Below are 14,776 nucleotides of genomic sequence, written 5' to 3'. Positions count from 1 at the left end.
GCCTTTTCATTTATGTACCACTAGCAAGAAAAAAAAATGCAGCCAATTAAACTTTGATTGTAAGTAACAACACAGTTTCAGGATTGTTTAAACATGAGAAAGGGTCTCTTAGAATTAATGAAATGCAGTGTAAAATATAAAAGTAATAGATCATGTGGCAAAAGTTGTTAACTGCTCAAGGATATAAAATAAAAAGTCAGAAGTATCTTCACCTTCCCTCGTAAGAACAACATACATCTTCATGACAACCACTGTTAAAAGTTTCTGTCCATTGTTCAAGAAACTGTAATCACATACAGGTATAAGTATGTAAGTATGTATATAACTGTGGGGCAGTTGTTGTTATATCTGGACAGCAAGGAAACAAACGTTTTGCCACACAATCAAGTAGTCTGATTAAGGAGTCTTTATTCTGAGCCTGGCGACCACGAGTGGATTCATATCCTAAAGAACTCGCGGCCCCAAGTGAACTCAGGGGTTTACTTTTAAAGGCAAAAAGAAGTGGAGTGGGGGGCGAGCGTCTAGCCAAAGCAGTTTTACAGAAGCGAAACAGGCTTTCAGTTATTGTTGGGACAATCTAGGGAGAGAGTGCTCAGAGAAGCATTTTACAAAAAGCAAAAGAATGTGCTCGGTTATCTTGGCCTTTTACAGAGATTGTTACAGCAGCATCCTGAGAGCTTTCTACTGGCAGCTGGACTCTAGATAACAGGCAACACTTATGGCCTTTATAGACTAACATTATGGCTTTACACAACTCTTTTCATTTACTCATCTGCAAATCTTGCAAAACTTGTTGTATGGTCAGGGTATGATGTTTCTACATTTCACTGGGTTAGGCTTGCTCTCTGTTTTACCAGCTGCAAGCACTTGCCTGATTGGTGCATGAGCATGTGGCTATGCCACATGTGTATAGTCTATGTAAGGCTATGGGTGCTTGTGCTCAGGGGATTGCTAATGGCAGATTGCCTGCTCACCTTTGTGAGGGGCCATTTCTTGCTGTTTCTTTGCCTGAGAAGCATTTCCCCTGCCTGTGTGCTTGTCTGCCATTATGAGACTTTATTAAATAGAATGGCCCAATGCTTTCTGCCTCTGCAGTTTCTCTACCATCTGCCTGAATCCAATGTGGACTTGCCTGGCCTTGGCCAGCACCAGCATTACATCTGGTGCAGTGGTTCAGAGCAGGTTGGTATGGAGCCGCCAACACCCTGGAGGGGTGGAATAGAGGAGTGGCTGTTCCTGGTGCCTCTTCTGTTGGGGACAGTGAGCTGGGTGTTTTATTACATTCCTGCAAGAAGAAACTAAGAGCTCTGTGTGAGAAGCTGAGCAAGGTTTAAAGCTCCAGAGTGAGCTGCAGACCAAGTGGCAATAATGGTACGAACTGGAGCAAGTACTGGAGAAGGAGGCCAACCAGGTTTGAGAGCTGTAGTGTGAGGAGCGGGCTGAGCACCAACAGTGCCTGGCACCAGAATGGTCTCTGGAGAAGGAGTTGCAGGAGCACGAGCTCCAGTTCTCCTTGGGGTTGGAACGTGGATGCCAGCAACTATTGGAGAAAACAACTGTGGGTTCAGAAGTTGAGAGTCAGCTTCAGGCCAAGAGCCATCAGCTGTAGGGGCTAGAGTGGGCACCGAAGACAGAGCTGCATTCCTGCCAACAGAGCAGCTCTGGTGGAAGCAGGCATTTCTGATTTCCCCTCTTCTGAGGGAGAGGCTCGGGCTGAAATTGCCATCAGCAGACTCACAGCCCGGCTGGTGGTAGCCCGGAGGGTAAAAACCCAACAACCAAGAGCCCCTCAGGGGCAGGCACAGGCCCCTGTAGTGGAGCAGTCTATGGTCTAGCCCTACACCCAGGCAGAACTGATGGAGTTGTGGGTGAAATTCAGGCAGAAACCCATTGAAACCCTGGCAGCCTGCTTGCTATGGTTGCAGGACATAGGGGGGTGGATGGCATCATGCTCTCTGTAACAGAGATGGATCATAAGGCTGTGAGGGCTGCTGCCTGTGCTACCCCCATGACTAACAGAAGAAATGGGCCTGTAAAGGTTACCTGAACATAGATGTGAGTGGATTTGATTGTGGCCAGGGAAGATAGGGAGAAATTAGATGGCAAGCCTAATGAAGTCTTGATGGAGCTTTGGTGGCAGCTTGAGTGAGAACAGATGTTCCAGCTGTTAAAAAAGCAGGGGAGCCTGACCAGTCAGTGCCACAGTAGATAGAGCGTCGGACTGGGTGGGACATGGAGGACCCAGGTTTGAAACCCCGAGGTCACCGGCTTGAGCATGGGCTCATTCGGTTTGAATATTGGCTTACCAGCTTGAGCATGGGGTTGCTGGCTTGAGCATAGGATCATATACATGACCCCATGGTCGCTGGCTTGAATCCCAAGGTCACTGGCTTGAGTAGTAGGTCACTCACTCTGCTGCAGCCCTCTGGTCAAGGCACATATGAGAAAGCAATCAATGAACAACTAAGAAGCCACAACAAAGAATTGATGCTTCTTATCTCTCTCTTCCTGTTTGTCTGTCCCTATTTGTCCCTTTCTCTGTCTCTCTGTCTGTCACAAAAAAAAAGAAAGAAAGAAAGAAAAGAAAAAACAGAGGAAGCGGATGGCTCTGGCATCTGCCAGGAAAATGGCTGGTGTTCAGGTTACAGGATCCCCAAGACCCAGTGTCCCAGTTTGACTAAGGGAAAGGTGAGGGACCAGTCCAACAAAGGAAGGGGGTTGGAGAGCCCATGTGAAATTCGCAATCCACTTCTAATGTACAGAGCTTGGTGATTTGCACAGACAGCTTGGCTGTCTATCATGGACTGGTCATTAAGCGGTATAATGGACTCTTGGACTGTGACCAGAGGGGGGCACCAGCTCCCTTGATGAATGGATGGACATGTTGCTTGTAAACAGTACTATGAGAGACCCTGATAGAAGGGGTCCTGTGGCACCTGTGGAGGCCCTCCTGCATCAGGAAGCTGTTCTCATCTATTTGCAGAGGTGCACCAAGGACACTTTATGGTTTCCATGGACACAGCCCTGGACTATACAGGCCCTCCCACCTACCATGAGGTAGGGGGCTAGAGATGGGCCTCCAGTTGACACCCTGGGCAAAGTGCTCAGGGAGACATTGTGAAGGGCACCTTTATAATTATTATGTAGCTTTTGCTGTTGTTGTAGTCTCTGTTTTCTGTCAGGTAGATTGTGCAACGAGCAACCCTAATGGGGTAGCATGTGGGGCAGCTGTGTTAGGCTTGCTTTCTGGTTTACCAGCTGCAAGCACTTTGCCTGATTGGTGTGTGAGCATGTGGCTGCACCACGTGTGTATGGTCTATGTAAGGCTATTGGTGCTTGTGCTCGGGGTATTGCTAATGGAAGATTGCCTGCCTACCATTGTGAGGGGCCATTTCTTGCTGTTTATTTGTCTGAGAAGCAGTTTTCCCTGCTTGTGTGCTTGTCCACAGTTATGAGACTTTATTAAATATTATAGAATGGCCCAACACTTTCTGGCACTGCAGTTTCTCTACTGTCTTCCCGAATACAATGTGGACCTGCCTGGCCTTGGCCACTGGCACTACAATAACCTCAAAATAAGAATGGAATAATACTCTATCTACAACATTTTATTACATTTCATTGGTGGAAAATGTTTTTAACGATCTTACAAAACTGTAAAGTTTAAAATGATATTTTTTGCTTAGTTATCAAAACAGAATATACCTGTAGAGACAAAAAGGGGGCTTCTGAAACAATGAAATCTTTAACTTCTTTCTGCATGTTAACTAGCCAAAGTATCCTTCAGACTGAGGCTGAAATATTGTACAATGAACAAGGAGGGAGAGTAGTACAGAATGAGGTACTTCTCTGTCAACTTAGAATTTTCTGAAATATTGTGGTTTGCTCACTGAGTGACCACCAAAAGTTAAACCTACTGTTGTAAAATAGCATACCTTTATTCCACAAGTTATGTAGAGACATCAAGGCAGGACACAGAAGAATTTTTAAGAGGAGATTTTTTTTTCCTGTATTTTTCTGAAGCCGGAAACGGGGAGAGACAGTCAGACAGACTCCCACATGCGCAGGACCGGGATCCACCCGGCACGCCCACCAGGGAGCGACGCTCTGCCCACCAGGGGGCAATGCTCTGCCCCTCCGGGATGTCACTCTGTTGCGACCAGAGCCACTCTAGCGCCTGGGGCAGAGGCCGGGGAGCCATCCCCAGCGCCTGGGCCATCTTTGCTCCAGTGGAACCTCGGCTGCGGGAGGGGAAGAGAGAGACAGAGAGGAAGGAGAGAGGGAGGGGTGGAGAAGCAGATGGGTGCTTCTCCTATGTGCCCTGGCCAGGAATCGAACCCGGGACTTCTGCACGCCAGGCCGATGCTCTACCACTGAGCCAACCGGCCAGGGCCAAGAGGAGATTTATTAATAAACCAGTTGCATATGACTTACATGGGGTATAGCTGACCCAAATTGTGTAGCCCCGAATATAGCTCTGAGGCTAGTTCTATACACTTGATCACATACAGGTTGGGGGGGGGGGAAGGAAGGGGAAACATGACACAATAATCGGTCATTAACAAGCTTATAACATTTGTCTATAGGAACTATAAAAAACATTCCTACAGCCTGACCTGTGGTGGCACAGTGTGAGGCGAACGTGATAACCACTACACTACGGAAACAACTAGTGGCACAGTGGATCAAGCGTTGACCTGGAATGCTGAGGTCACTGGTTTAAAACCCTGGGCTTGCCCAGTTAAGGCACATATGGGAGTTGACGCTTCCTGCTTCTCTCCCCCTTCTCTCTCTCTCTCTCTCTTCTCTCTTCTCTTCTCTAAAAAATGAATAAATAAATAAAAATAACTTTAAAAAAACATTCCTACATATTAAAACTTACAAGATAACACAATAGTGATGTCGTTTTACATATCAAAGACATTCACAAATCTTTTAGTGTCTACTTTCCATTTGTCTAGAGGGTATATGTTACTTTTAGGATTCCAGGAAGGGAGGAAGAGTTAAAATCAGTGTAGGATATGTAAATATTGTCTCTTATTGAAAGGGAAAGGAAGTTCTTCAGATAACCTTTATTCTTTCAAAGCCTGACTTTTCCTCTTTAAAATGGCGTTGCCACAGAATAAGTGCTGGCGAGGATGTGGAGAAAAGGAAGCCCTCCTGCACTGCTGGTGGGAATGCAGACTGGTGCAGCCACTGTGGAAAACAGTATGGAGATTCCTCAAAAAATTGAAAATCGAACTGCCTTTTGACCTAGCTATCTCACTTTTAGGAATATACCCCAAGAACACCATAGAGCTGCTCCAAAAGGAGAAATGCACCCCCATGTTTGTGGCAGCATTTTTCACAATAGCGAAGATTTGGAAACAGCCCAAGTGTCCATCAGAGGATGAGTGGATTAAAAAACTTTGGTACATATATACTATGGAATACTACTCAGCCATAAGAAATGATGACATCGGATCATTTACAATAACATGGATGGACCTTGATAACATTATATGGAGTGAAATAAGTAAATCAGAAAAAACTAAGAACTATATGAATCCATACATAGATGGGACATAAAAATGAGACTCAGAGACATGAACAACAATGTGATGGTAATAGGGGAGGGGGGTTGGGGGAGGGGGGAGGGGGCAAGGAAGGAGAGAGGGGGTGGGGGAGGGGAGGGGCACAGAGAAAATCAGATAGAAGGTGATGGAAGACAATTTGACTTTGGGTGAGGGGTATACAGCATAATCAAATGTCAAAATAATCTGGAGATGTATTCTCTGAACATATGTACCCTGATTTATCAATGTCACTGCATTAAATTTAATTTTAAATAAATAAATAAATAAATAGATAGATAGATAAATAAATAAAATGGTGTTGCCAATACTAAGTTTTACAGTTCTTTGGCACCTTACCACACTACCTTCCAGATCAGTGGCTTTAATTTTATCATGCATAAGTGCAGATTGCTGGCCCCCATCTCAGATCAATGAAATCAGATTGTATATTTTGGACAAGCAACCTTCCTCAGTCCCTGTAAAGCCAGTAGCTACAGCCACCATCACAGCTGCCTGGCCCGTACAGTTTGCATTTGATTTGGACAGATGGTAATGAAACAATGAAGCCAAGAACTGGTGGGCCATTACATTTAATCCTAGCTTGCACCCAGCAGGAGAGAAATACACACAGTAGAAAAACACTTCCCTTCCATTCAGGGCTCCCAAAGCCACTGACTCATCCGAATTTCCTAGAATCAAAGGTTTCTACCTCACCAGCCTTATTCACCTCTGTTCCCCATCTCCTTCTCTCTGTACAAACTCTGTACAAACTAGCTTCTCCTTCAGCACTCCATCTTGGCTGCTTCTCCTCTCCTCCACATGGCCTTTCTCTGCTCTCCACCAACATGAGCTCCTCTGCCCCATTTTATAGTGTAGAAATCCAAACCTTTAATCCAATATACAAACAAGGAAGTCTCTGATACAAAGTCACTTATCTGAGGCATAAAGGGATTCCTCATGAGAGTGCACCACCCCACATCATGCAACAGTCAAGGGTGTGGGGAAAAGCTTAATTTTGAAAAGATCTTAGTATTAAAAAGGTGGTAAAGACTTAGTCTTAAAACTAAGCCTTAGGCTATAAGGACCCTGCCTGCTCATAGCCTGTCCCCCACGTCCAATGCAAACTATAAGCGAGCAAACATATACATCATATTTACAAACTTATTTGACCAACAGCCAGGAAGCCATTAAGAGAAAAAATAGCAAGCAAATTAACTACAGCCTTATAGTGGGGGATGAGAATGTTCGGTTTCAAGCCCTTCCTCCTCCTTCAGGGCTGCTCTGTTCTCCAGGTGGCAGCTGAGTAGTCATTTTATCTATCACCTACAACCCATCATTAACATATACATATAAATATAATGTATACACCTTATACCAGTTAAGCTATTTTGTACCTTTTTTTCAGTCCATTCTTTTCTTGCCTAGGAGAGTAGTAACTTTTTCTCAATGTTTTTGTATTTTTAGTACATTTATGTTTCAAAAAAAAAGTATTGCTTAATGTTTTAAATATTTACACAGAGAGTAATATATTCAAGGAATACTTCTGCAGTTTGCATTTTTCTAGATTGATCAGTTTAATACATGTATATTAAATTCTTTTCAAACTTTAGTATTCCCTTATATATCATATTTTATTTTTCTAAAGCTATCAATTTTATCTGCAGTTTAGTTCCCCCCCTTTTTATTTCTCAAGTGAGAGGCAGGGAGGCAGAGACAGACTCCCGCATGTGCCCCAACCAGGATCCACCTGGTAAACCCCTACCAGGTGATGCTCTCCCCATCTGGGCTGCTGCTCCATTGCTTGGCAACCAGGTTATTTTAGCACTTGAGGTGAGGCCATGGAGCCATCTTCAGTGCCTGGGACCAACTTGCTCAAATTATTTGAGCTATGGCTGCAGGAGAGGAAGAAAGCAGGAGAGGGGTGAAGAAGTAGATAGTCACTCCTGTGTGCCCTGACAGGCAATTGAATGTGGGACTTTCACAATCTGGGCCAACACTCTACTGCTAAGCCAGATGGCTAAGACATAGTCCCCATTTTTGTACCTTACATAACATATGTTTGCTTTTTTTCCCCTTAATTAATCTGACAGGAAGATGAAAAATGACCATTTCCCAAGGTTTTTTTTTTTTTTTTTGTCTTGCTGCTTTTTTTCTTTTTAATTGCTTTAATTTTCACATAGGCTTTTTGTTACTTCTTTCTTTCTACTTCCTTTGGGTTTACCTTTTATTCTCCTAACCTTTTGAACTGATAGCATGGCTGATTAATTTTCACTTCTCTCTCAAATGACCACGTCAGCTGAATTTTATGATGTTGATGTATATATATATGTGATTCATGTCTAGATATTTTGTCAATTTCACTATATCTTCTTTAACCCATAAATTACTGGAAGTTTTGACTGGTGTGGGTCAAATAAGTTTGCAACTATGATGTATATGTTTGCTCGCTAATAGTTTGCATTGGGTGCGGGGGACAGGCTGTAAGCAGGCAGGGTCCTTATAGCCTAAGGCTTAGTTTTAAGACTAAGACTTGCCTGCCCTTTTAATACTAAGATCTTTTCAAAACTAAGTTTTTCCCCAAACCCTTGACTGTTGCATGATGCGGAGTGGTGCACTCTTATGAGAAATCCCATTTATGCCTCAGATAAGTGACTTTGTATCAGAGACTTCCTTATTTGTAGATTGGTTTAAAGGTTTGGATTTCTACACTATAAAATGGGGCAGACTGGGGGCTCGCTCTCTGGGTTCCTGAAATTAGCATTACAAGGAGAGGCAGCCAAGATGGTGGAGTGCTGAAGGAGAAGCCAGTTTGTGCAGAGTTTGTGTAGAGAGAAAGAGATGGTGAACAGAGTGAATAAGGCTGGTGAGGTAGAACCTTTGATTCTAGGAAACTTGGATAAGTCATTTGCTTTGGGAGCACTGAATGGAAAGGGAAGTGTTTTCCCACTGTGTGTATTTCTCATCTGCCAGGTGCAAGCTAGGATTAAATGTAATGGCCCACCAGTTCTTGGCTTTATTGTTTCATTACTGTCTGTTCAAATCAAATGCAAACCTGCATGGGCCAGGTGGCTGTGATGGTTGCTGTGGCTACTGGCCATACATTTGGCTTAGTCTGTGACAGGATTTGGATCAGTTTGGTATGGAGCCAACATCACCTTTGAGCAGTGGAGTAGAGGACTGGCTGCTGTTATGGTTCCCCATGGCTGTCCTTTTGGGGGCCATAGGTTGGCTCTTTTACAGCCATGTGTGAGGAAACCAAGAGCTCTGTGGAAGAGGCTGCCAGGGACCTGCAAACTGAGCAGTGGAAGAACCTGGAGTGAACATGGGAGAAAGAGATGCCAACCCTGGAGCTGGAGGAAGCACCGGAGAAGGAGACCAACCAGGTTTGTGAGATTCACCTGGAAATGGAGCAGCCACTGGAGAAGGAATCACAGGTTTGTGAGTTGCAGATTGCCCTGAATGTTGTGGAGAGCCAGCAGTGATGGGAGGCCAAAGCCGTGGCTGCAAAGCCCACAGAGCAGAAGGTGGCGGCGGCCCAGGTCTCAAGCCCGACAGCGGGAGCTGGTGTTTTCGGTTCCTCTTTGGAGGATAAAAGAATCAAGCTTGAGTTGCAATCCACAGTCTCCAGAAGATGAGAGCCCAGGAGTAAGAAGTACTTACTACGCCCCTGGTAGGTCTGCGATTTTGGGACATAGGGGTGGTTGTCATCATGCCCTCTGGAGCAGAGATGGAAATGCTGACTGCCATTGCCACATCCTCCTCCTTGGGACAGTGTAAGACCTGCCAGAATGGCAGAAATGGAAGGGGGCTGAGGCCCCATGTACGTGGACTGATTCCTGGACTATGACCGCAGTGGGCACTGGCTTCTTCGCTGGATGGACTTACAGATTTTGGACATTGTGAAATACCCTGATGGGGGTGGGGGGAAGCTTTCCTGGAAGCCCTCTCCCTGCCTGGGGAAGCTTTTCATACAGCTGGAAAGAAGAGGACATTTTACACTTTTGGCAAAATACTCAGAGACTGGTGAAATGTGCCTTTGTAATTGCTAAAACTGTATGATTTGTGGTATTGTAATTTGTGTAATGAGCCTAATTTCCTTGTGCAGGAATACCTGTAGTTTAGATTGTAAGAGAGCAAAAGGGATGGAATGTGGGTCAAAAAAGTTTGCAATAAAGTAAAAAAACACCATTGAAAACTGTTATTTCCCGTGATATTTGTTTCAAAACATTTTTTGATATATTAAAACCGTGTCTGATAAAAATTCTGCACTTCTTTGATAAACATTTCTGTTATGCTCAGATTTGATTCCTCTAAGACTGATAATTTTCTTTTTATAATTAAAGGAAGAAATTTTTCTTCAAAATGAGATTTACTTTGAAGGATAAAGTCTTTCAAAATAAGACTAACTTCCGTAGTTGAAATGTGTTCACCTTCAATCTTTTGAATTGTTTTGGGAAAAATAGATGCTTGATTATGTACAAAATACATTAATATCTCAGATATTTTATTATTGGAAAATGGTTCCAGGATTTTAGGACATTTGTCTAAATTTAAAAAATATGAATGGAGAGGCTCAAATAACATTGGGGAACAAATTTTTTTTTTCATTTTTGTTGCATGAGGTTTTAGAACTGTTTTTATATATTTCTGCATTGCCAATTCCAAATCTGAAATCTGGTTTTTGGTGCATGCTCTAGTTTTTATGCAATTTTAATTTCTTTTTGTTACAGTTAATGGCATGCATTGGTCTTTAAATTGGAGTTAAAGGGCAATGACTCTAAGATTGAACATAACCACAAGGCAATTACTGTTTTACAAACATCACTTTTACATAATAGTAGATGTTTTTAAATGTAAAAAATTATTATCTGATAAAAAACCCCTCTTATTTTGTTTTAAGATTGAATCATGGCTTCTTCAAGTAGGCATAAATGTAAGAATAGTCCTGACACCTTCTGTTATATATGTGGCTGTTACACATTTCGTCAAAGGCGTAATATTTCATCATTTGTGACATGTGCATATATTGCCTATTTTCAAGTTCTCCTTGGCGATCAAGACAAGAATTGGGCTCCTTGTATTGTGTGTAATAATTGTGAGGAAATGCTTCATGACTGGATAAAAGGAAAATGCAAAGAAATGCCTTTTGGTATTCCCATGGTTTGGCATGAACCTAAGGACCACAGTGGTGACTGGTATTTCTGTGTGATTCATACAAAGGGCATTGGCAAGAAAAAATGGCATGATCACATATCGTAATATTCCTTCAGCAATATGACCTATCCCACACTCTGAGACACTCCGGGTTCTAGTTTTCAATGGTTTTATTTCTTCTAAGGATGAAGAAAGTGAACATGATGATCAAGTGTATTTTGATAAGATGCATGAGGAAATGGTTATAGAATCTGAAGGGTCTTCTTCTGATGCCAAGCAATCATTAGCCCCTCAGCTAACCCCAATTGAATGACTTAGTAAGAGATTTGGGTCTATCAAAGAAAGCAGCTGAGTTATTAGCATCCAGCCTTCAAGAAAAGAATGTACTTCACTGGTCAGCTAAAGTATCACATTTCAGAAAGCGTGAACAAATTTTTGTGGATTTTTTTCCCGAAGATAAACACTTCGTTTACTGTCATAATATCAGTAGTCTTTTCAGCTAGCTAGGTGTTACCACTTACAGTCCAACAGAATGGTGGCTATTTCTTGACAGCTCTAAATGGAGTCTGAAATGTGCTCTCCTACACAACAGTAATGTTTATGCAGTGGTTCCAATTGGTTATTCAACTCATCTGCAAGAAGATTATAATGACATAAAAATTGTCCTCAACTTTCTGAAATATGAGGAGCATAACTGAATTATTTGTGTGGATCTTAAAATGGTAAGTTTCCTGCTAAGATAACAGAGAGGTTTCATGAAGTATCCTTGCTTTCTGTGTTTGTGGGGCAGTGGAGCTCAGGAGAAACACTGGACACAGAAGGAGTGGCTGAAACATGAATCTCTGGAAGTAAAAATGCAAAATATTGTGAGTGAACCTTTAGTTAATCAAGACAGGATCATTTTCCCCCCACTTCACATCAAACTTGGCTTAATAAAGCAGTTTGTTCAGGCTTTGAATAGAGAACATGAATGCTTTCAACATATTATTTCTGCTTTTCCTGCCTTGTCTTTTGAGAAGATAAAAGCAGGTGTATTCGATGGACCTCAAATTCAAACCCTCATATGTGATGAAGAATTTGCCAGGAAGATGAATAAGGAGGAGAAAACAGCATGGCAGTCTTTTGTGGCAGTTACAAAGAACTTCCTTGGCAACAAAAAAGCAGAAAACTATGAACTCCTGGTTCAAAGAATGCTGTTGGCTTTCCGTGACATTGGATGTAAGAAGCATTAAGATTCACTTCCTGAACAGTCACCTTGATAAGTTTCCCAAAAATTTTGGAGCTGTTAGTGATGAGTAGACTATCACTGGAGCATCAAATGAGATTGTCCTCAACAAGTACACAAACGCAAGAGCTACAAACACAAATTTTTGCCTGAAGAGAATTTAAATGTTTTGTGCAAATTTTATGATTAAAATAAGTGTTTTTAATATGTTCTGTTTTGAAATTGTAGACAAATTCTGATGCAATCATATCTTTTAGTGTATTAGTGTATTTACTGCATTATATAAATTATTATATTTTCATAAAGACGATGCCCAAGAAGACATTCTACTTCATTATGTTAAACTAAATGTTGAAAATATTACAATAAGATGAAAACCTAAAATCTTGAATTGCAAAAAATCTGTAGCTTACAAAGAAAAACTAATGTCAGATTTGAAATTAGCACACTTGAATTAGGTAAGAACAAGTGTTTTTGTGGATGCAACAAAAATTTTGTTCCCCAGTGTAATTGTAGAACATGCTTTATAGCAGATGTTAGAACAAACCATCTAACTTTTGAATATCCTAAAAGGTTTTTGTATTCAACATTTGCTTCTTCACAAAATTGTATTAAAGTAACAACATGCATGGCAAAATGACTAAAATGCAAATAAATGAAGTTATTACTTCTGCAACAATTGGCATGGCACATGACGCTATGTTGATTGCATTTGACAAAATATGTGCATTACAACCTATTCCTAGTATTTTCTTTTGGAGAAACTCTTGTAATTTTACATAAACATTATTCACCCCTTTGCATCTTTGCCCACCAAAATTTGTGTTTGTATTATCAGCCGTTAGTGCAACAACTTTGTATTTCAAGTTGTTTTCATTTATTACTCTGTATAGATGGCTTGACAAAATTTCAGAAGTTTCACTCTCAGTGGATTCTAAATTTAAAATTTTTACTTGAATGCTCTTGGTAACATTAAAATATTTTACTATTATTGGATACAATTTAATTTCATCATGATTTGATGCATCAGATAAAATTGTTATAGATGCTGTAGTTTCCAAGTCCTCTGAAAGTATTTTGTCACAGTAATTTTTAAATACTGATTTCAAAATAGCCTCTCATTTTGTCCTGGCACTTGAAAATTTTGCAGTGTGAAACTTTTTCAATAATTTAATTGTACAATCCATACTATGAAAACTCTGACTGAGAATTATGGTAAGAAATGCAAATGTTCTCTCCATTGTAGCCAACTGTTTTTCATCGTCAGAATAATTTGAAGTTTTAAAAAAACTTGTTACTTTACAACTGGAAGCTGATACATCTAGTAATTGCTTATGTTTGTTGGTAGTCAAGTGTTTCATTATTGCTGGGCTGCCCCAAACTGCAATACAAAATTCTCCACTGCAAATATTGCAGAAAACAATGGTATCTTTCTTTGATATGAGGAATGGAAATTCATTTTTCAATTTATTGTTGAAATGGCATTTTCTCTTTTTCTATCCCTTAAATGAAATAAAAAATTAAAAATAAAATATAGAGCTACACGAATGATGCAAGCACATTAGGAACTGAAAACATTACATCATGGTAGGCAAATTTTCCTGAAGCTAAATTAACAAAACTAAATATCAAACAAAACCACTAATTTGGAGTGATATTCAGGTGTATTTATCATTTTCTAATTAAAAAACCTGTTTTATGTAACTATTTAATTAAAATGTGTTATTAATGGATATGGTTTGAGGTTAGATTTCCACTTTAAAACATGAATTTTGGGAAAATATTTGTAAATAAAATTATACATATTTGGAAATTATTAAATAGATAATGAATTAATAATACATGAATTGTGCTTACCTGTCTATGATTATTTACTGAGAAAGAAAGAATCATGAGTCTACAATGTCCTATTTGCTGTGTCATATTTCAGTAAGAAGTACACAAAGCCATTTGCAGTCTCGGTATATTGCGCCCTCTGTCAAGGTCTCCCGTGCAGAGCGCATGCGTCTCATAATTTTGTCTCGCCACACTGTACTGATCCTTGATAAATCATCATGTCAAATACAAATATGTCATATCACGTGCAGTGGATTGACTCTGCATTGATTGAATATGGACATTTACAGATTAGTCTTCCAATATCAAAAAGGAGGACATGTAGGAGGATACTTTTCGGGGGAGGATGGAATTTACAAAAGGACTGTTCTCCCTAAGGAGGATGATTGGTCACCTTAAGAATATTCAAATATGTACAGGCTTTCCCTCTCTTGAAGATTACCGGAGCATATCCTTTGAGAGTAGTGAGGGTGTGGTAGGCAGTTAGACAGACATGAACAGAGCAAAGACAATGGGCCGTGTACAGAAGGTCACCAGGGCAGAAAGCCTCAGGTGCCTAGCTACTGGAAAAACTGGAAAAACAAGAAACTCACCCCCAGGATGACCTTTTGTCCCCTAGCATATTGCTGGTCATGGGGCTGGAGACTAGCCTTTAAGTAGGACAATGAGGTTATGACCCATATCAAATACATCTAGACTTCAGTTGTGTTTTAGCTCTAGGCCCAGAAAAGTGGCAAAAGCAGACAAGTGACACCAGGTCCAGGTGCATTAACCAATAATCCCCTGCCTTGATGCCAATTAATCAGTGGAGACCAAAACCCTGAAAGGACACACCTGGAAAGCTGATGAATATTATTTTGAGATCCTCCCCTGAGGCCTCCAGATAAATACCTTCAAGAGGAGGACCCAGCTCAGCTCTTTCCTTTTCTCACCTTCTCCCAGCACCTTTTCCTTCACTCTTTCCTAATCTCTAAGGGCCTTTTGCCTCTGTAACTTGTTTCCTGAA

Source organism: Saccopteryx bilineata, chromosome 4, assembly GCF_036850765.1.
Source record: "Saccopteryx bilineata isolate mSacBil1 chromosome 4, mSacBil1_pri_phased_curated, whole genome shotgun sequence".
NCBI classification, from domain to species: domain Eukaryota; kingdom Metazoa; phylum Chordata; class Mammalia; order Chiroptera; family Emballonuridae; genus Saccopteryx; species Saccopteryx bilineata.
The sequence above is the reverse complement of the archived record's forward strand: the minus strand, read 5'-3'. Positions refer to the sequence as shown.